Raw genomic sequence first — 20,146 nt, 5'->3', positions numbered from 1 at the left:
GTGGGCGCAAGTTTTGCATTTCTTGCGGTTGTAGGGGAAGGTGCCAGGAGTGGAGGTTTGATTGGTGGGGGTTGTGGACCTGAAGAGGGAGTCACGGAGGGAGTGGCCTTTTTCGAACGCTGATAGGGGAGGGGAGGGAAATATATCCCTGGTGGTGGGATCTGTTGGGAGGTGGCAGAAATGACGACGGATGATACGATGTATATGGAGGTTGGTGGGGTGGTAGGTGAGGACCAGTGGGGTTCTGTCCTGGTGGCAATTGGAGGGGCGGGGTTCAAGGGCAGAGGAGCGGGAAGTGGAGGAGATGCGGTGGAGAGCATCGTCGATCACGTCTGGGGGGAAATTGCGGTCTTTGAAGAAGGAGGCCATCTGGGTTGTACAGTATTGGAAGTGGTCCTCCTGGGAGCAGATGCGGTGGAGACGATTGAATTGGGAATATGGGATGGTGTTTTTACAGGGGGCAGGGTGGGAGGAGGTGTAGGTTAGGTAGCTGTGGGAGTCGGTCGGTTTATAGTAAATGTCCGTGTTGATTCGGTCGCCCGAGATAGAAATGGAGAGGTCTAGGAATGGGAAGGAGAAGTCTGAGATGGTCCAGGTAAATTTGAGGTCAGGGTGGAAGGTGTTGGTAAAGTGGATGAACTGTTCATCCACAGGGATCTCCCATCCACCGCCTCATAGTCCCACAACCCCGCACTGCCCGTTTCTACCTCCTGCCCAAAATCCACAAACCTGACTGCCCCGGCCGACCCATTGTCTCAGCCTGCTCCTGCCCCACCGAACTCATCTCTGCATACCTCAACACGGTCCTGTCCCCCTTAGTCCAAGAACTCTCCACCTACGTTCGGGACACCACCCACGCCCTCCACCTCCTCCATGATTTTCGCTTCCCCGGTCCCCAACGCCTTATCTTCACCATGGACATCCAGTCCCTGTACAGCTCCATCCCCCATCATGAAGGACTCAAAGCCCTCCGCTTCTTCCTTTCCTGCCGTACCAACCGGTACCCTTCCACTGACACCCTCCTTCGACTGACTGAACTGGTCCTCACTCTGAGCAACTTCTCTTTCCAATCCTCCCACTTCCTCCAAACCAAAGGAGTAGCCATGGGCACCTACACGGGCCCCAGCTATGCATGCCTCTTCGCAGGATATGTGGAACAGTCCATCTTCCGCAGCTACACTGGTACCACCCCCCACCTTTTCCTCCGCTATATCGATGACTGTATCAGCGCTGCCTTGTGCTCCCACGAGGAGGTACCTTTTATCTTAGCCTGCTTGGCACACCTTCCTCATTCCTGAAGAAGAAGGGCTCATGCCCGAAACATCGATTCTGCTGCTCCTTGAATGCTGCCTGACCTGCTGCGCTTTTCCAGCAACACTTTTTTTTTAATTTCAAAAATATACTTTATTCATAAAATACTTTGATGATCTGTACAACTGGACATGCCATACATATGTAAACATTCCATTTGTTTGCATACCGAAAACAGAGTAATCATTCCTATTTACAGGTCTGTACGATTACATTTGTAGCTGAGGCGACAGCAGAGCCCAAATGACTGCGCAGGCCCCCTGTTCTTCTTTAGGCAGGCAGATGTTACACGGTGGTCTTTCCCCACCGCGCCTTGGCGTCAGCTGCCCCAAGCTTCAGCGCGTCCCTCAACATATAGTCCTGGACCTTGGAATGTGCCAGTCTGCAACACTCAGTCGGGGTCAACTCCTTCAGCTGGAAGATCAACAGATTTCAGACCGCCCAGAGAGCGTCCTTCACCGAGTTGATGATCCTCCAGGCACAGTTGATGTTCGTCTCGGTGTGCGTCACGGGGAACAGGCCGTAGAGCACGGAGTCCCGCATCACGGCGCTGCTCGGGACGAACCTCGACAAACACCACTGCATTCCTCTCCAGACTTCTTCTGCGAGGCACATTCCAGAAGGAGGTGTGTGACAGTCTCGTCCCCCTCGCAGCCGCTTCGAGGGCAGCGTGCGGTGCGGCTAAGAGTCCAGGCGTGCATCTCACAGGCAGAGCCCTTCTCGCCACCAGCCAAGCCATGTCTTGGTGCTTGTTGGAAAGTTCTGGCGATGAGGCGTTCTGCCAAATGGCTTTGACAGTCTGCTCAGGGAACCGCTCGATAGGATCCGCCCTCTCCTTTTCCCGAAGGGTCTCAAGGACACTACGTGCTGACCACTTCCTGATGGACTTGTGGTCAAAGGTGTTTTTCTTCATAAACTTCTCCACGAAGGACAGGTGATACGGAACAGTCCAACTACTTGGAGCGTTCCGCGGCTGCGAGGCCAGGCCCATCCTTCGCAACACCGGGGACAGGTAGAACCTCAGTACGTAGTGACACTCGGTGTTTGCGTACCGGGGATCCACACACAGCTTGATGCAGCCACACACAAATGTGGCCATCAGGGTGAGGGTGGCATTGGGTATATTTTTTCCCCCGTTGCCCAGATCTTTGTACAGCGAGTCCCTTCGGACCCGGTCCATCTTTGACCTCCATATAAACTGAAAGATGGCCCGGGTGACTGCAGCAGCACAAGTTCTGGGAATAGACCAGACCTGTGCCACGTATAATAGCAATGACAGTGCCTCACACCTGATGACCAGGTTTTTTCCCGTGATGGAGAGTGACCGTAGCTTCCATCTGCCCAGTTTCTGCCTCACTTTGCTGATAAGCTCCTCCCAAGACTTGGCGCACTCCCCAGCTCCCCCAAACCAAATACCCAGCACCTTCAGGTGGTCAGTCCTGACGGTGAAGGGTATCGAGGATTGGTCGGCCCAGTTCCCGAAGAGCATGGCCTCGCTCTTGCCTCGGTTTACCTTGGTCCCCGAGGCCCGTTTGAACTGGTCACATATACACATGAGACTGCGCACGGACAGCAGATCCGAGCAGAAAATGGCGACGTCATCCATGTACAGAGAGGCCTTAACCTGCAGGCCCCCACTGCCAGGAATAGTCACCCCTCTCAGGCTAGCATCCATCCTGATGGACTCAGCAAATGGCTCTATGCAGCACACAAACAAGGCAGGAGAGAGAGGGCAGCCCTGCCTGACTCCAGATCTGACTGGGAAGCTATCTGATTCCCATCCATTGATTGAGACTGCACTGACAATGTTGGTGGAGAGCAGTCTGATCCAGTTGCAGATTCCCTCCCCAAAGCCCACTTTGGAGAGAACATCTCTCATATACCTGTGTAATATCCTGTCAAAGGCTTTCTCCTGGTCCAGGCTGATCAGGCAGGTGTCCAACCCTCTGTCCTGCACGTAGGCGATCGTATCCCTGAGGAGTGTGAGACTCTCAGCGATCTTCCTGCCCGGCACAGCACAGGTTTGGTCAGGGTGAATCACCGACCCCAGAGCAGACCTGACCCGATTGGCGATTACCTTTGACAGAATTTTGTAATCTGCATTCAACAGTGAGATTGGTCTCCAATTTTTGAGTTCTTCCCTCTCCCCCTTCCGCTTGTAGATGAGGGTGATGATGCCTTTCCTCATGGATTCACTCATGGTACTTGCCCGAAGCATACTGACATACACCTGCAGCGGAATAGAGCTCGACCAGTAAGCCGTTGCTTCCGGGAGTTTTATTCTTTTCGAAGGACTCGAGGGCCTTGGTCAGCTCATCCAGAGATAGCGGCTGGTCCAGCCTCTCGCGTGTTCTGTCGTCTAAGACCTCCGTGATAGAGGACAGGAACGACTGGGAGGCCGCGCTGTCGGTCGGCTTCGAGTCATACAGACTGGCATAGAAGGATTTACTGATCCTCATGACGTCAGCCTGAGATGACGTTAGCGAGCCATCTTCTTCCTTCAGGCTGCTGAGCACAGAGCTCTCTTTGTGCACCTTCTGGAAGAAGAAACGTGAGCACGTCTCATCCTGCTCCACCAAGCGGACCCTGGACCGCAAGATTATCTTGGAGGCCTCCGAGGCAAAGAGCGAGGCTTGCTGGCCCTTCACCTCCTTGAGATCCTCTGTGCGCTTTTCCAGCAACACATTTTCAGCTCTGACCTCCAGCATCTGCAGTCCTCACTTTCTCCAGTCTGGAGAGATGACCTCACTCAGCTCAAAGGGTATAACTGTACACTAACCTAAGTTCTAATTTGCTCATTTGCTTATGCAATTGAAGCCCTTACTTGCAAGTTAGTAATAAATTGTCTTGTTTCCAGTTTTGGTGGTCTCGTCTAAATTTTATTGAATTTTGTTTCTAACAGGAAGCAAAACTCAAAAGTTGTGTTCTCCATGGCATCCAATTCTGTCTTCTAATTGGCTCAATTCTGAAATGAAATGTTTCGGGCAATGTTCTTCTGCTGCCATTTCTTGTGTGATTATTTATTATTTTTTTGCATTTCCCATTCTCAAATATATGAATGCTGCTTTATTCTCTTTGCTTTAATGGCAGTGTAACAAATCTGCTTCTCACGCCAGCTTCACTGGATGGTTTTCCCACACTTCTGTGGTCAAAAAATGGAGGGTCCTGCCTTGTGCTGTTTGATTTCCCTCCCCAGAGTTGCGCTCCTCGCGGGGCGTATGATGCCAGCCACTGGCAGCGGGACACAGGCAGGCGCGCGGCTCGCGAACGGTCTCACCAACGGCCGGCGGGAGCGCGAGCGACCAGCAGCTGGCGCCGCTCCCCCGCCTCCCCCCTCCCCTCCCGCGGGCCGCTCTGACTGGAGCAACACGTGAGGGCAGTAGTGCTCTCCAGGAGGTGTCCTGCCTGCGCCGTTTTAAAATCTTCTTTCTTCATGAAGGGGGAGGGTTTAAAAAGTAATCCTGCAGGGGCCAGCAGCAGCAGCAGCAGCTTTCGCTGCGTGCAGCAACAGTGCTGCGGAAAGAGCAAGTCGTTTGAATGAGAGAAACAAAGTGAGATTGAGACGACCGCCCGAGGTAAAGAAACTTAAATCCCGGTGATTTTGTGCAAGTCTCTTACCTTCGGAATTGTTTCCTTGTAAATCAAAGTTGTACTCTAAAGCAGTGATTTGTGCGACGGAATTAAAGTATTTAAATATTAAAGGAGAAATTGCAGTGAAAACAATGATTCCCGGATCGCTGGTAAAATTTTTAAACTTTGAGATCGGGGAAACTGGGATTAGATCGCTCTCTCTATTTGTTAACCGCTTACTTTGTTTGATAGCGATGGACCATAATATAACGTATAATCTCTATTCTAGGTTGTTGTCCTTGTCTTGCAAAAGGAAACTTAATGTAACGGAGTCGTTTTATGTTCAACCACCGCGTCTCAAATATTTCTTGTCAGTTTCTTGAAGGAATGGCGTTGGAACTTCAAAAGGAGCTTTCGTTATGCATGCAAGATTTATGCGATTAAGTTTTAAAAGGGAGGAAGCATCCTTCGTGCTTTAAAAATTTTCACTGTTAAAAATAAGACTGTTTCACTGGGTCAGCTTTAACTGCCCTTAGGGAAAGCAGTGGATTTCTTCGCTATTCCACTGCCACATGCATTCACTTCTACATCTGGTTTCAAGGATTGTTTCTGTTTATTGCTTGTGACTTGACAGTGAAACATGAATAATGGAGGTGATAGGTCTACCAGCAAGGAGAAAATTGTTTTTGATAAAGTTCCATGCAAAAGACTCTTTAAGCTCAAACTTGAGGGATGAATTAAAAACTAACGACGGGGTAGGAAGTACGGAATTCTCGCTGGAAATTAAATGTCATTGTGAAGGATACAACTGGATTCGGTGCCTTAGGATTTGATGCTGGATCTAATTATTTCTAATGACCTGGATTCAGAAATTCAATGCAGAGCAGTGAGATTTACGGATAATACCAAACCAGGTGGGGCAGAGAAATCGGAGAAGGCAGCTGAAAATTATGAAATGAGTTGGATAAGAACAATGCTAGATGAAATTTAATGCGAAGAAATGTAAAGTGGTATACCTAGCAGGAGAAATATAGATGATACATAGGTGCAGAATGCATAAATAGGTAAGAATAAGCTGGAAGAAATTTAGGAATCCCCATAGCCTTTGTAACTAACAGTTATATGAAATAGTGGACGACCTTTTCAAAACAATTTAAGTTATAGGAATTAATGAGATTTAAATTTATAGCGTTTTGCTCAGATTGCCAAGAAATAGGAGACGTTGACTTCAGTATTTAAATATGGAAGAGCTTTGAAACTGATTTTACCTGTGCTCCCCAGCCCTCTAAGTTATGAAAGAAGTGTGCCTTTGTAGCAAAGAGGTGTGGGAATAAATGATTTTATAAGAGTCAAATTGTGGTGCCGGAAAAGTACTGACCGGTCAGTGCTTTTTCAGCACCACACTTTTCGACTCTGATCCCCAGCATCTGCAACCTTCACTTTCTTCTAAGTGATTTTATAAGGTGATATATAAGATTAGGGACAAAGACAATACAAGCAAATTTGCTTTCAGTTAGACTACAGAGATCAATAATGGGTCCTGTGCTCAAATTAGTAAAAGATAATTTTTGAACTGATTTTGAAGTTCTTTGCACAATGATTAAACATGTAAAATATTCTTTTATATAGAGCGAAGACAATCAAAATCCTGAAATGGTTAAACAATTGAATGCTTCATTGGTGCTTCTGAATGGTTGAAGATATATTGATTTTACTAACTGAGGCCCTTTGTTTCTTCATTCACAGGCATTATGTTATGTCACCAAAAGGAATAAAAGCAATTATGATGCAAATTCTTTTGTGTAAAGAAATGTTTTAGAATGTAAGTTTGTTGCAGTGTTATCTTTGGAATGTTGATGGAGGCATCCCAGCTGAGTTTTGCATGAATAAGAAATGTTGTGTTTCCCAGTTCCTCACAGATTTTCTAATGAATAGAATTTAAGTCAAAAGTAGGAAGTAGCTCTAGTAACCACTAAGAAATCAGACCTGCTACAGAATCTGTTCCAGGTAATATACATGATAACTATAGAAGATTCCTCATTACAATGTTAATGTTTCATCAGATAATTCTCTTACTTTTTTTTGGGACTATTCCCTTAATTGGAACCTCACTTTCCACAAGTAGAAGAATGACTTTGCATGCCCAATATCTGGTATTAGCCTCCCCAGAAAATGACTTTTGCTGTAAATTGCTCTTTGAAATTGTCAAGATGCCTGATGTTCTCTTTTGACACCATATGAGTACAGAGAGAAAGTGAGGACTGTAGCTGCTCGAAGGTCAGAGTCAAAAAGTGTGGTGCTGGAAAAGCACAGCAGGTCAGGCAACATCCAGGGAACAGGAGAGTCAATGTTCTGGGCATAAGCCCTTCATCAGGAATCGTCCACTTTCCTGCTGCTCGGATGCTGCCTGACCTGTTGTGCTTTTCCAGCCCCACATGTTTTGACCAGATGAATGCAGTCTTCTCAGTTATTGCCATTGAAGCAGTACATCAAGCCTCTGTTTGTTGAATAGGCTGGGACTTTTTTCACTGAAGTATAGGAGATTGAGAGGTGGCCTGAGAGAAGTTTATAAAATAATGTGAGGTAAAGGTAATGTTAATGGTAGCTGTCTTTTCCCTAAGATAATATTCCTTTCAAGAATAGGGTCACCTTTTTAGGTGAGAGGAGAGAGATTTAAAAAAGACATGAGGTAAATACTTTACACACAGGGTGGTTCGAGTGCGGAATGAACATCCTGAGGACGTAGTGGATGCAGGTACAATGATAACATTTAAAAGGTATTTGGATGGATAGATGAATAGGAAAGCTTTGGAGGGATATGGGCTCGGAGAAGGAAGGTGGAACTAGTTTAGTTTGGGATTATGTTTGCATGGAGTGGTTGGACTGAAGCATCTGTTTCCGTGCTGTATGACTCTGACTCTATGATTGGACAAAGTAGACTTCAACTTGGATGTCAAAATAAAATCCAACACATAACTAAACCTCAGAAGATTCAGCTGAGAGGAGTGTCTGCAGATGCTTGGAAAGAGACAAAGCTCCATGTGTACAGTTACCCTTTGAATGTTTGCTTCTACATTTTTTTGCCCAGAACTGCTAAATATTGTCATAGGTTGGCTGAAATGTAATCCCTCTTCAAACTAAAATAAAGGAAATTAAATAGACACCTACCATCATTACATAAAGCTGTCAAGTGTCTGTGGAATTTAAAACTCAGAAAAATCACCCCTTATGTCGTGTGATTTACCAAGAGACTCAAAACAGATTACTGGTAATTTTCCCACAGCAGATTTAACTATTTTCAAAACCTGGAAAGATTCCGAGTCCTGAATTACTGAGCAGTTATCCTACTTGGCTTCAAAAACGCATGAACAGTTTGTTTTCAAAGATGTTGACAGCACAAAATGAGGGTCTTTTGGGCCATTGTGTCTGTGCTGGCTCTCTTGTCCCTTGCTCTTGTGACAATACATTCCATGAATAATAAATTTCTTCAGCTCCCACCTTACTCTACTTGTCTGTATATTTTAAATTGAACTTCTGTTACTACTGTTTCTTCTAAATAGACAACATTGTTTCCCTTTTTTCACAAACATTTTATCATTTGAAAAATCTTCTTGAGGTTGCCTTAACCTCCTCTACTTTAGCGAGATAACATTTGGTGCTCATGTTGTTTCTTATGATTATATTTTTTCATCTCTGTGGTAGTGAACTTGTTCTCCACATCATGAGTTCAATGTTTTTCTGTAACAGTAGTCTAAATATGGACTAATGACTTTTCTGAGATCAAATCAAAGTTGTGAATAAATGTCTTTATAATGTCTTCATTGTTGTACTCTCTGTCCCATTTTATACAACTCAAAATACCTTTATTTAATTTATTTAACTGGACTTTCAATTAAATAATTAATTTGATCCCTTGATCTTCAGTGACTTTTCATTGAACATTTTGTTTTTCTCCTTATCCTCCAAGTGTGTCTATATTCTTATGAAGATTCATATCAGCCTTCTTTCCTTGTCATCACCACCTCTCTTGGGTCTTCAGTAAATTTTGATAATGAACTCTATTTACTTAAGACCAAAATCAATTACATTAGTAACAAAAATGGACCCTGTATTGATCACTGCAATACATAGTTTTCAATCTTTTTCCCAATTCTGCAATAATTATTATCTTGTCAATCAATCAGTTTTCTATTCGTGCTGTAAATAAGCGTCTTCCTCCTGTCTTGCTTGTGGAACACCAGCAGGTGATCTGCTGACATGTTATGACACCCATTCTGAGCCTGCTATTTTCCATAACTAACTACAGAGGATATCCCTTGTAAGTCCAGACTTTTCACAGATAGCTAGCCACGTTGTCTTACTAAATATCATGTCTGGACATATCACATACCTTGCTGGTCTTGGCCTTGTGAGCCATTGTCCTACTAACCTATTCAGATTTTCTGCTTCATCAATCCTGACTTTTTGCACTAAGAACAACACCAGCTGAATCTGATGAGCCCCTCATTCTGTTAAGTATCCTGCAGAGTTGAGATGCCAAGGTAAAGACACTGGTTGTGCACAACCAGCTACTTAGAGTCATAAGTGAGAGTTGGGGAGTTATCGGATACTGGTCTCTGTCCACATCCATATCTCCCACGTATTCCTGTATTTTTCTCTGCACATGTTGGCCTGGATAGGGTTAAGTGTAGAGCAAACGCAGAAATTGCTGAAAACTCAGCTGATCTGGTTGTATCTGTGGAGAGAAAGCAAAGTTAATATTTTGGCTTCAGAGTTCTGAAGAAAGGTCATTGGACCTGAAATGTAATTCAGCTTTCTCTCCACAGAAGCTGCCAGAGCTGCTGAACTTTTCCAGCAGTTTCTGTTATTGTTTATGGTTTCCAGCATCCACAATTCTTTGGTATTTTTGTTTAGCATTGAGTATGAATTCAGCTTGTAGTGAAAAATTGCAACTCTTGTCAAGAGAAAGAAGGTTTTGTTAGGATGAGATGTGATGGCTCAGTTAGGGTGCTTGAGAGTTACAAGTTAGCCAGCAAAGATTCTAAAAAGAGAACTAAGAAGAGCCAGGGGGAGACATGAGAAGCCATTGGCGGATATGGTCAAGGAAACCCTAAGGCTTTCTATAGGTATATCAGGAATAAAAGAATGACTAGAATAAGATTAAGGCCATTCAAGGATAGTAGTGGGAAGTTGTGTGTGGAGTCATAGGAGATAGAAGAAGTGCTAAATGAATACTTTTTGTCAGTATTCGCACTAGAAAAAGACAGTGTTGTCGAGAATACTGAGATACAGGCCACTAGACTAGACGGGATTGAGGTTCACGAGGAGGAGGTGTTAGCAATTCTGGGAAGTGTAAAAATAGATGTCATCTGGGCTGGATGGAATTTATCCTAGGATTCTCTGGGAAGCCAGGGAGGAGATTGAAGAGCCTTTGGCTTTGATATTTATGTCGTCATTGTCTACAGGAATAGTGCCAGAAGACTGGAGAATAGCAAATGTTGTTCCCTTGTTTAAGAAGGGGTGTAGAGACAACTCTGGTAATTATAGACCAGTGGACCTTCAATTATGGGTAAAGTGTTGCAAAGGGTTATGAGAAAGAAAGGAATAAGTTGATTAGGGATAGTCAACATGGTTCTGTGAAGGGTAGGTCGTGCCTCTCAAACCTTATTGAGTTCTTTAAGAAAGTGACCAAACAGATGGATGAGGATAAGATGGTTGTTGTGGTGTATATGGATTTCAGTAAAGCGTATGATAAAGTTCGCCATGGTAGGCTATTGCAGAAAATACAGAGACATGGGATTGAAGGCGACTTAGTGGTTCGGATCAGAAATTGACGAGCTGAAAGAAGACATAGGGTGGTGGTTGATGGGAAATATTCATCCTGGAGTTCATTACTAGTGGTGTACAGCAAGGATTTGTTTTGGGGCCACTGCTGTTTGTAATTTTTATAAATGACCAGGATGAGGACATAGAAGGATGGGTTAGTAAATTTGTGGATGACACTAAGGTCGATAGAGTTCTGGATAGTGGTGATGGCTGTTGTAGGTTACAGAGGGGCATAGATAAGCTGCAGAGCTGGATTGAGAAGTGGCAAATGGACTTTAATGTGGAAAAATGTGAGGTGATTCACTTTGGAAGGAGTAACAGTAATGCAGAACACTGGGCTAATGGTAAGATTCTTCATAGTGTAGAAGAGCAGAGATATTTTGGTGTCCAGGTACATCCTTGAAAGTTGCCACCCAGGTTGATAGGGTTGTTAATATGGTGTGTTAGCTTTTATTGATAGAGGGATTGAGTTTCAGAACCATAAGGTCATGCTGCAGCTGTACAAAGCTCTGGTGCGGCTGCATTTGGAGTATTGCATGCAGTTCTGGTCACTGCATTATAGGAAGGATATGGAAGCTTTGGAAATGGTTTAGAGGAGATTTACTAGGATGTTGCTAGGTATGGAGGGAAAGTCTTATGAGGAACAGCTGAAGGACTTGAGGCTGTTTTCGTCAGAGATAAGAAGACTGAGATTTGACTTAATTGAGACATATAAGATAATGAGAAGGTTAGATAGAGTGGTCAGTGAGAGCCTTTTCCTTGATGGTGATGGTTAGCATGAGGGGACATATCTATTATCCTGCAATTTAAAGCTATAGGACAGCTGTCAGAGGCAGTTTCTTTACTCAGAGAGTAGTGGAATGCACTGCCTGCAGCAGTAGCAGACTCACCAACTTTGAGGGCATTAAAGTGGTCATTTGATAGGCATATGGACGAGAATGGAATAGTGTAAGTTAGATGGCATCAGATTGGTTTCATATGTTGGCACAACATCGAGGGTCAAAGGGTGTATACTGACCTGTAACATTCTGTGTTTTAACTTAAAATGAGCTGCAATTTTTCCTAAAATGGTTTGTATCAATATATAATAATTAAGAAATTCATGACCTCCTACATTTACTGAAAAAATTCATGAGTTTTATTTTCAACAAAAAGATTTGTTCATTTATTGGTGAATATGCACTAAGCAGTATTTTAATGTAATCATACGGTCACCAAATTAACATATATATTATTTCTAATTTTAGTGTGAATATTTAAATTGCCTTTAACTAGACCTTGTTACAATTATGACAGCACAGTTTGAAAATGAATAATCCACTAATTGGAATATTTAGATGCTTTATCAATGTGTGAAAGACTAAAAGAGGACTAAATTTGGTTATTTTGAGCTTGTGTGATAATGTACTTATAACTTGTCACTGGCCAGACCAGCACTTATTCCCTATCCCTAATTTCTCTGGAGAAAGTGTTGCTGAACTGACTACTTGAGCCATTGCAGATTTTGAAATGTAGGAATTGCCATAGTACTGTTTGAAAAGGATTTGCATGATTTTAATCCAGTGACAAGGAATGTATGGTGGTATAGTTCCAAATCTGGAACATAGAGTTTTCAAGCATGGTGTTCCCATGTACCTACTGCGATTGTGCTTCTAGGTGGTAGAGGCTCCAGATATGGAAGATTCTGTTGAATGAACATTGTTGACTAACTCTGCTGCATCCAGTAGTGAAGGGAGTGAATGCATTTCATCCTTCGGGTACCAATCAGACACACTGTTTTGTCCTGGATGATAATCAACTTCTTTAGTGTTTTTGGAATTGCATCTATCCAGGCAAGTGGAGAGTATTCCATCACATTTCTGAGTTGTGTCTTATAGTTGGTGAACAGGCAGTAGGAATTAGGAGATGAGTAACTTGCCATAGAATTCCTAGCTTCTAACCCACTCTTGGAGCAATTCTGGTCAATGGTAACCCGCAGGTCATTGGTAGTAGGACATTTGGTGATTGTATTGTCATTGAACATCAAGGATGATGACTCAGTTATCACTTGTTGAAGATGGTCTTTGCCTGCTGCTTGTGTGCCATGAATGTTACTTGCTACTCATCAACCCAAGTCTGGATGTTGACCAGGTCTTGAGCCATACGGACACAGGGTCTGAAAAGTGAGTAATGCTGAACATGGTGTAATTATCAGTGAGTATCCCCAGCTCTGACCTTATGATGTTGGGAATGTCTTGGAAGCAACTGAAGATGGTTGGGCCTAGGACACTACACTGACAAACTTCTGCAGTGATATTCTGGATGTTTGTAGATTGAGACTGTATGGAGAAGTAATTGTATTAAGTACAAAGATACAAAGTAATTAAATTGAATAGAAGGTATAACACCAGAACACTAAGTCTCTTGAGGTATGCTGATCCTTTGCATTGGACTGGTCAGACTACTTAAAATATTGTATGCAACTTTGATTTCCAACTTTGTGGTAAATAGGTATAATTGAGAGGTGCAGAAAATGGTAACAAGAATAATTTCAGGTGATGAGCATTGGGGAAGAAGAAGTAGCCTTAACCTTGAAGACATTAGAGAAAATAGTTAAAAGTAAATGTGAAGCAAAGATTACACAAAATTCCAAAACGCAAAAAATTAAAGTACCCTCCTATGAAATTCAATATTTCGAGAGCTTTAAGATCCAATTTGATGCTTTGCATTATTGTTTTAATTTTGCTTGTCATTTTTTTGTAGGTGACACAATATTTTGTCACATCAGTGTAAGCTGAAATAACAGAATTTTAATTTGAAATACTTTAGATTCAATAACTATGTTCAACTTAGATCTTAGTTATGCATTACCTTTATCAGCATAAAGTGTAAAAGTTATTAGGAGTGCTTCTGGAATCTTTCTCTGTTGATATGTATTAGTGAGCAGCTATTAATATTTTACTTTCTGGTTATTTCAGTTATCCTCTGAATATTAATATTTCCCTACGCACAAATCATGGATTTGCTTTCATGTTGAATATATTAGCTTCATTCCTGTTAAGATATCATGTCAGCAGCATGATGTTGAGCCTTACATAAATTACAATCTGACTGCAGTATAGCACAGTATATAGCGTTGATATTGCTTGTATTGATTAAAATAGCTTAGCTATAACTAGGAGATGGCATTTTATCTGTCTGCAAGACTAAAATATCCTCCAATATTTGTATATTTTTAATCATTACAGACATCTTGGGGAGACTAAATCTGTTAAAAGGCTAATTTTGGAATAGAGTTAGTGCCATATAAACGCCTACTATTCGCGTTGCAATTACTTCATGTTTATATGTTGAGATTTTTCTCGTTTTAGTACAAAGTATTAAATTAGGCATGTATTTGTTAAGTTAGATTAGGTTCCCTACAGTATGGAAACAGGCCCTTCAGCCCAACAAGTCCATACCGAACCTCCGAAGAGCAACCCACCCAGACCCATTCCCCTACCCTATATTTACCCCTGACTAATGCACCTAACACTATGGGCAATTTAGCATGGCCAATTCATCTGACCTGCACAACTGTGTTGAAGGAAACCGGAGCACCTGGAGGAAACCCATGCAGACATTGGGAGAATGTGCAAACGGAGGCTGGAAATGAACCCGGTTCCCTGGCGCTTTGAGGCAGCAGTGCTAACCACTGAGTTGTATGTGAGTTTATTATGGCATTCCAAGTGACCAGACTGACAGTGCAATGAAATAATTCTGTGTAAGGGCTAGAAGCCAAATGACTGAATATAAAGGAAAGTTGATTGATCTGTAGGAATGGCTTCTAGACTGAAAAAGCTATCAGTATTTCCAAAGATGTACTTTTTCTATGTTTAAATGTATTGTAGGGAAAATGTAATTTTACTGCAAACTTCTACTTTTAATCATGCAAACTAAAACTAGTTTTTATTTCCTTATTGTTGACTTTATTGATGCAACCTAGTTGAAAACTTCCTATGAACAAATTCTCTTAGTGAAGAAGAGCTGCTTGCTCCATATGTCAGATGCTTCACTGGCAATTTTAATTTCATTAAAAGTTGAATTTGTTTTCATAGTATTCAGCTGAATGATTAATTCTGTATTTTAAGGATTCAAAATGTTTTCATCTATATCTCCCTCAAAGGTTAAATCTACCCCACATCCATTTTACCACAATTATAATTCACCTGTTGAACTAGTACTTGATGTGAGTTTGACTCCAACAGATGTTTTTACCTGATGTGACCATGCTTATGTTATGTCCTGTAACTTAAGATGTTAGGCATGTATATTGAAAAATACAACCAGAATTATTACAATTGACTATTTTATGCAAATATTACAGCTGTCAGACTCCAATGTCTGGGCTAATATTAAGCTGTCAGTTTACAACAAAGAAGCACATTTAATTGTTATTGCATAAAACAATTGGCGAAAATTTTGAGAAAATCAAAAAGGAAAAAGAAACCGAGGGAGAGAGAGAACCCAAGCTTTTGGTGCTGCTTTCACTGAACAAAGTGTTAACTCTGAGGTCTATTTTGAATGTACTTTTGTGCGTTGTAGTTAGATGTTGTTTTGTATAATATTTGTATTCATTCTCTGGAACTCGAGATCTGGGAATGTTTGGAATTTAGTATGCATTTTGGGAATCCATGGTGATTTGAAAATGTAGTCTGTGCCTGTACCAGTGTGGAACATGCATGGTTAATGTAATGTCCTTATGAGAAACTGTCAGTACTAGAGTAAAGCAAAATCTGCCGGGAAATGTTAATTTTAAAAATTGGGTTGTAAAGCTTGATAAAAATTTACCTCTTGGAATTGGAATTTATCACGTTGGAATTTCATTTTCTGGCTAGAGAGAAATTCCAAATACTGTTTTAATTAAAATATTTTTATTGAGAAATTTTTCTTTACAAAATTATAAAATTACAAAAATATAACAATATAAAATTATAACAATAAACTAACTATTATCCTACTCTACAGATCAAATCAAAACTATACTCACTACAGATCAATAAATAAATAAAGCCGCTCAGCGCAATAAAACCGAAGCTCTCAACCATTGAGAGTATTAATTATTAGGCCCTCATTTTTTCGAAATTCTTCCTCAGCATCAAATTCACTAAACCAAACCATCATGGCTAAATGAAGGCCTTAATTAAAAGGACAGATAAATCTGCTTCTAGGTAATTCTAAAAAGGCTGCTGTGTCTTATAAAAATGTTTATTTTTTCTTGGTGCACCATGTTTGTGAGAAAATCAAAAGGGATGTGTTCCATAATTAACTCACACCACCCTGACAGGCTCAGGGGTTTCTCAGACACCCAGCACATCAGAATGTTATTCCTCACACACAAAGTGAGGATTTAAAAAAAAATCTTTTTCCCATGTACATCTAAGCAAGGTAAGTTCGGCAAGCCCAGGAAAAGAGAGACTGGGTCTACCTTAACTTTGGTCCCCGAGACCCTTTCTATTACTCCTGCCACAGCACTCCATGATGACAAACGATGAGTAAGGGTACCTATGCTTAATTTACACTTCGGGCACATTGGAGATGCTCCCTTTTAAAATTTTCCAAGATGATCTGCGGCCAAATGAACCCTGTGAAGAATCTTCAACTGCATGGTGTGTGTCCTGTTACAGATCGAGATCTTTCTCGTGTTCTCACAAATGTCCTCCCATGTCTCAGAGGAGATCTCAACTCCCAACTCTTTCTCCCAAACCTCACGGAGTTGCTCAAAATCATCTGAGCAATTACCCCCCAGTAGGCAGTTGAGAGTATTAACTGCATGAATGCTTTTGGCATGAAGCACCCTCTTCTCTGTATCGGATCTGTAGGGGTTGGTCAAAAGCGTGTTCCTTTTTTGAATGAAGTCCCTAACCTGGAGAAAATGAAAAAGGACTCTGCCAGACAATCCATACTTGTGGCTCATTTGGTCAAAGAACATCATGATTTCACTCTCAAACAAGTCACTCAGACAAGAGACTCCCCTAGTTGCTCAATGTTTAAATCCAGTGCCCATTATCCCTGCCCGGAATCCCGGCATACCAACTAGAGGGGTGAGAAAAGAGGTTTTCAATAAATTGTCCTCACTCTTCTGCATTGCCCTCCATGCTTTGACAGTATTAATAATAACTGAATTCTGACAGCATTTTGTAACTGTCCTCACCTTATCCATAAACAGCAGATGAGTAAGAGGGCACTTTGCCTGGGAGGTGTCGATATCCAACCATATTGATGTCGGGTCCCCACAAGCCCAGTCACACTCAAAACACATAAGGGAGCTCAGTTGGTATCTCTTAGTATCCGGGAAGTCTACTCCACCAGCCCTTGGGTGAGTTGTAATTTGGCGATCTTAATGAGGAGCTGCCTGTGATGCCAAATCAAAGAACTAAACCAGCCAGTAAATCTCCATAATGTTTGCCTGGGAAACATCAGAGTGAGCATTCCTATGTCAAACGAGGAAGGATATTCATTTTAATCAGGGCTATTCGACTGAGCCAGGGTATTGGAAGGGCATCCCATCTTTGAAGACCTTGTTTAATCTTGTCAAGCAAGTGAACAAAATTAACTTTAAATAACTGATCAAAAGTGGGAGTAACAAAAATACTTGAGTAAAGAAACCCCCCCCTGCAACCATTTAAAACGAAATCGTGATTTGCTTTCAATGTCAGGTATTCCCCTAAGATCCCTCATGGGCATCGCCTCCGACTTTGCAAAATTGATCTTCTGTCCCAAAAAAGAGCCTAAATAGGTTACAGAAACTGACTGGTTTTATAAGAAGAGGAGAACATCATCCGCATATAGTGTGATCTTATGTGCCCTTGATCCCACTTCTCATGCAGCTGTGTTAGGGTCCCTATGGATAGCCTCTGCCAGCAGCTCAATCACCAATGTAAAGATAAGACGTGAGAGGGGACAACGTTGCCGACTGTCCCTACAGATACTGAAATTACTGGATCTTACGCCACTGGTGAGAGCTGCAGCCAGAGGATCACTATGCAGGACTTTCACCCACCTGACAAAGACCTTACCCGGACCAAACCATTCCAGAGTGTAAAAAAGATATTGCCTCTCTACCTGATCGAATGCCTTCTCTGCATCTAAAGACATCACTGAACCGATTGCTGCTGACAAACTTGGACCAAATTCAGTAATCTTCTAATATTGTTGGAGTATCTGCAGCCCATTATAAAACTCGTCTGGTCCTCCTTAATAATATAGGGCAACACCATCACTAATCTTAATGCAAATGATTTAGACAAAATTTTGAAGTCTGAATTTAATGCAAGACAGGCCTATATGAAACACAGTCCTCTGGGCTCTTCCCTTTCTTGAGGATGAGAGAGGTATTAGCCTGTCTCGGGGATGGCGGGAGACAGTCATGACTGTACGAAATATTGTACATGTTCAGCATCGTCCCTAACAATATATTTATGAATTCTTTGTGGAATTCACTAAGGTGATCATCAGGGGTGGGCGCCTTCCCACTTTGGAGCTGTTTTACCATCTCCTGTATCTTAATGCCCACTATAAAGGGGGCATTAAGAAGAGTTGCCTGTTCAGAGGTCACACCTGGACGGTCCAGGTTATTAAAAGAAAATCCTCCATCTTAGCCAACCTGTCCTCAGTGTTCCAACTGGTATAGTTTGGAGTTTGGGTATTCTATCCACTGTGGGGTCCAGGAGACGATTAAAATCTCCCCCATAATAATATGCCACATTCCAAGGGCAATCAATTTGGAGAGTGCATTGGTCAGGAATTTGAAGGGATGTGCCGGGAGACAATAGACATTTAAAATGCCATACTCTTCACCACGTATTAAGGCTTTAAGGATTCCGAACCGTCCATACTCATCCTTAATGTGACCTAATAAATGGGAGTTTCTTCTGAACAAGTACAGCCACTCCCCTGCTCTTAATGTTAAAGGACAAAAAGAACACCCGATGAAACTCACTCTGCTAGAACTTTAGATGTTCCTTATCATCAAGGTGGGTTTCCTGCAATAGGGCAATATCAACCCTCTCCTTCCTGAGACTCAGGAGTACATTTTTTCTCTTGACCAGCGAATGACTCCTCTTAATATTCCAGGTGCACTATTTAAGAAGACTATTAGCCATATCCCTCTATAACAACCCTTGAGAGGAAGAACCCTACTCACGACATACCGAGTGTAAACAAATAGAGACTCATTGAGCCTAGAAAATACACACGCTAAAACTACATTAACGGAACTTTCAAAAACTGCATCTATTAAAAACCAACAAACTAAACCAAATACAAAATAGAAAAAACACTTGATGGGAAACTGTACCCCTTCCCCCCAGGGGGCACTTGCGCTACCCACATACACCTCTGTAGCTCCTTCTAGCTTGAGCCATATCCCAGACTCAGGCAAAGGATAAAAAGAACAGGTATTATGAATAAAGAAATTGAAAGTGGGCATTCCTCCCATCCCCAACCATACATTGACCTCAATTAACACTGGAAAAAAACCAACAACACTTTCTATAATAAAAAAGAGAAGTACGCAAGAAAAAAGGGAAAGAAAAGAAAAAAAAGCATCATTGTCCATGTTCTTTGGACCATTCGGTCTATTTTAAAGTGTCCAGAAAGTTTTTTGCTTTATCTGATGAATCAAATAAACACACAGATACCTCATAGTTGAAACGGAGTGTCGCTGGGTACCTTATGGAGTACTGAATACCAAGATCCCTCAATCTCTTTTTCACCTCATCAAAGGACTTCCTCGTGCGGATCATGGCTGCAGAAAAGTCCTGGAAAACATAATCTTGGATCGTTTGTAAATCAGGGCCAGTAGATCCTTCCCCAGTGATCTGGAGGCTGCCTTTTCCTTTTGTTTGTCCCGATAACACTGGAATCGCACTAGGACCAGTTGGGAGTGTTGGTCTGAACTGGGCCTGAGCCCCACAACCCAGTGAGCTCTACAGTCTTCACCTGGCTTCCCAGCCAGGAAATTGTGGCAGCCATTCTTCAAAGAAACTGTCTGGCTGCTTGCCTTCCTCTCCCTCCGGCAGTCCAACAATCTGGATATTCTTTCTTCGGCCTTTTATTTTTGAGGTCATCGAACAGCTCCACTAAGGCCCGTACCTCCTCCATGAGGGCCTGGGTCTGCCCCGCCGCGGACTCGACCATAGTCTCCAACACTGCAGTCCGCCGTTCAACCTCCTTCACTCCTCGAGTCCTTCCAGCTCCTGCTCATGCTTCTGTAGCATGGTCAAGATCGGTTCCAGGCTGATGGTGTGATCTTATAATCTTTCTCCTGACTGGAATGTATATTGTCTGAGTATATTGAAGTATCTCCTTAGTCTGTCACTGAATTTCTACTGACCTATCCCCTAACCCAGTTTCCCCATTCACCTTAACCAGCTGTATCTTCAAGGAGGAAGACCCACACACGATTACCAGGAGATTT

General features: G+C 42.4%; 1 protein-coding gene across 2 annotated transcripts in view; it reads left to right on the top strand.

Annotated features, from left to right (window-relative positions):
• The first annotated feature begins 4,746 nt into the window (after positions 1-4,746).
• Positions 4,747-20,146, top strand: part of LOC122551995 (prominin-1-A-like) — a 286,450-nt gene continuing 271,050 nt past the window's right edge. Inside the window, exons 1-2 of one of the 2 annotated variants that reach the window (XM_087986625.1) lie at positions 4,747-4,886; positions 5,171-5,795. The gene's annotated coding sequence lies outside the window, so the exon portion shown is untranslated. The remainder of the gene's footprint in view (positions 4,887-5,170; positions 5,796-20,146) is intronic. The other variant, XM_087986630.1, reaches the window with a different exon arrangement.

This window comes from Chiloscyllium plagiosum, unplaced genomic scaffold, assembly GCF_037043375.1.
Source record: "Chiloscyllium plagiosum isolate Xiang-an unplaced genomic scaffold, Cpla_swu_hap1 HiC_scaffold_1, whole genome shotgun sequence".
Lineage (NCBI taxonomy): Eukaryota > Metazoa > Chordata > Chondrichthyes > Orectolobiformes > Hemiscylliidae > Chiloscyllium > Chiloscyllium plagiosum.
The sequence above is the reverse complement of the archived record's forward strand: the minus strand, read 5'-3'. Positions and strand labels throughout refer to the sequence as shown.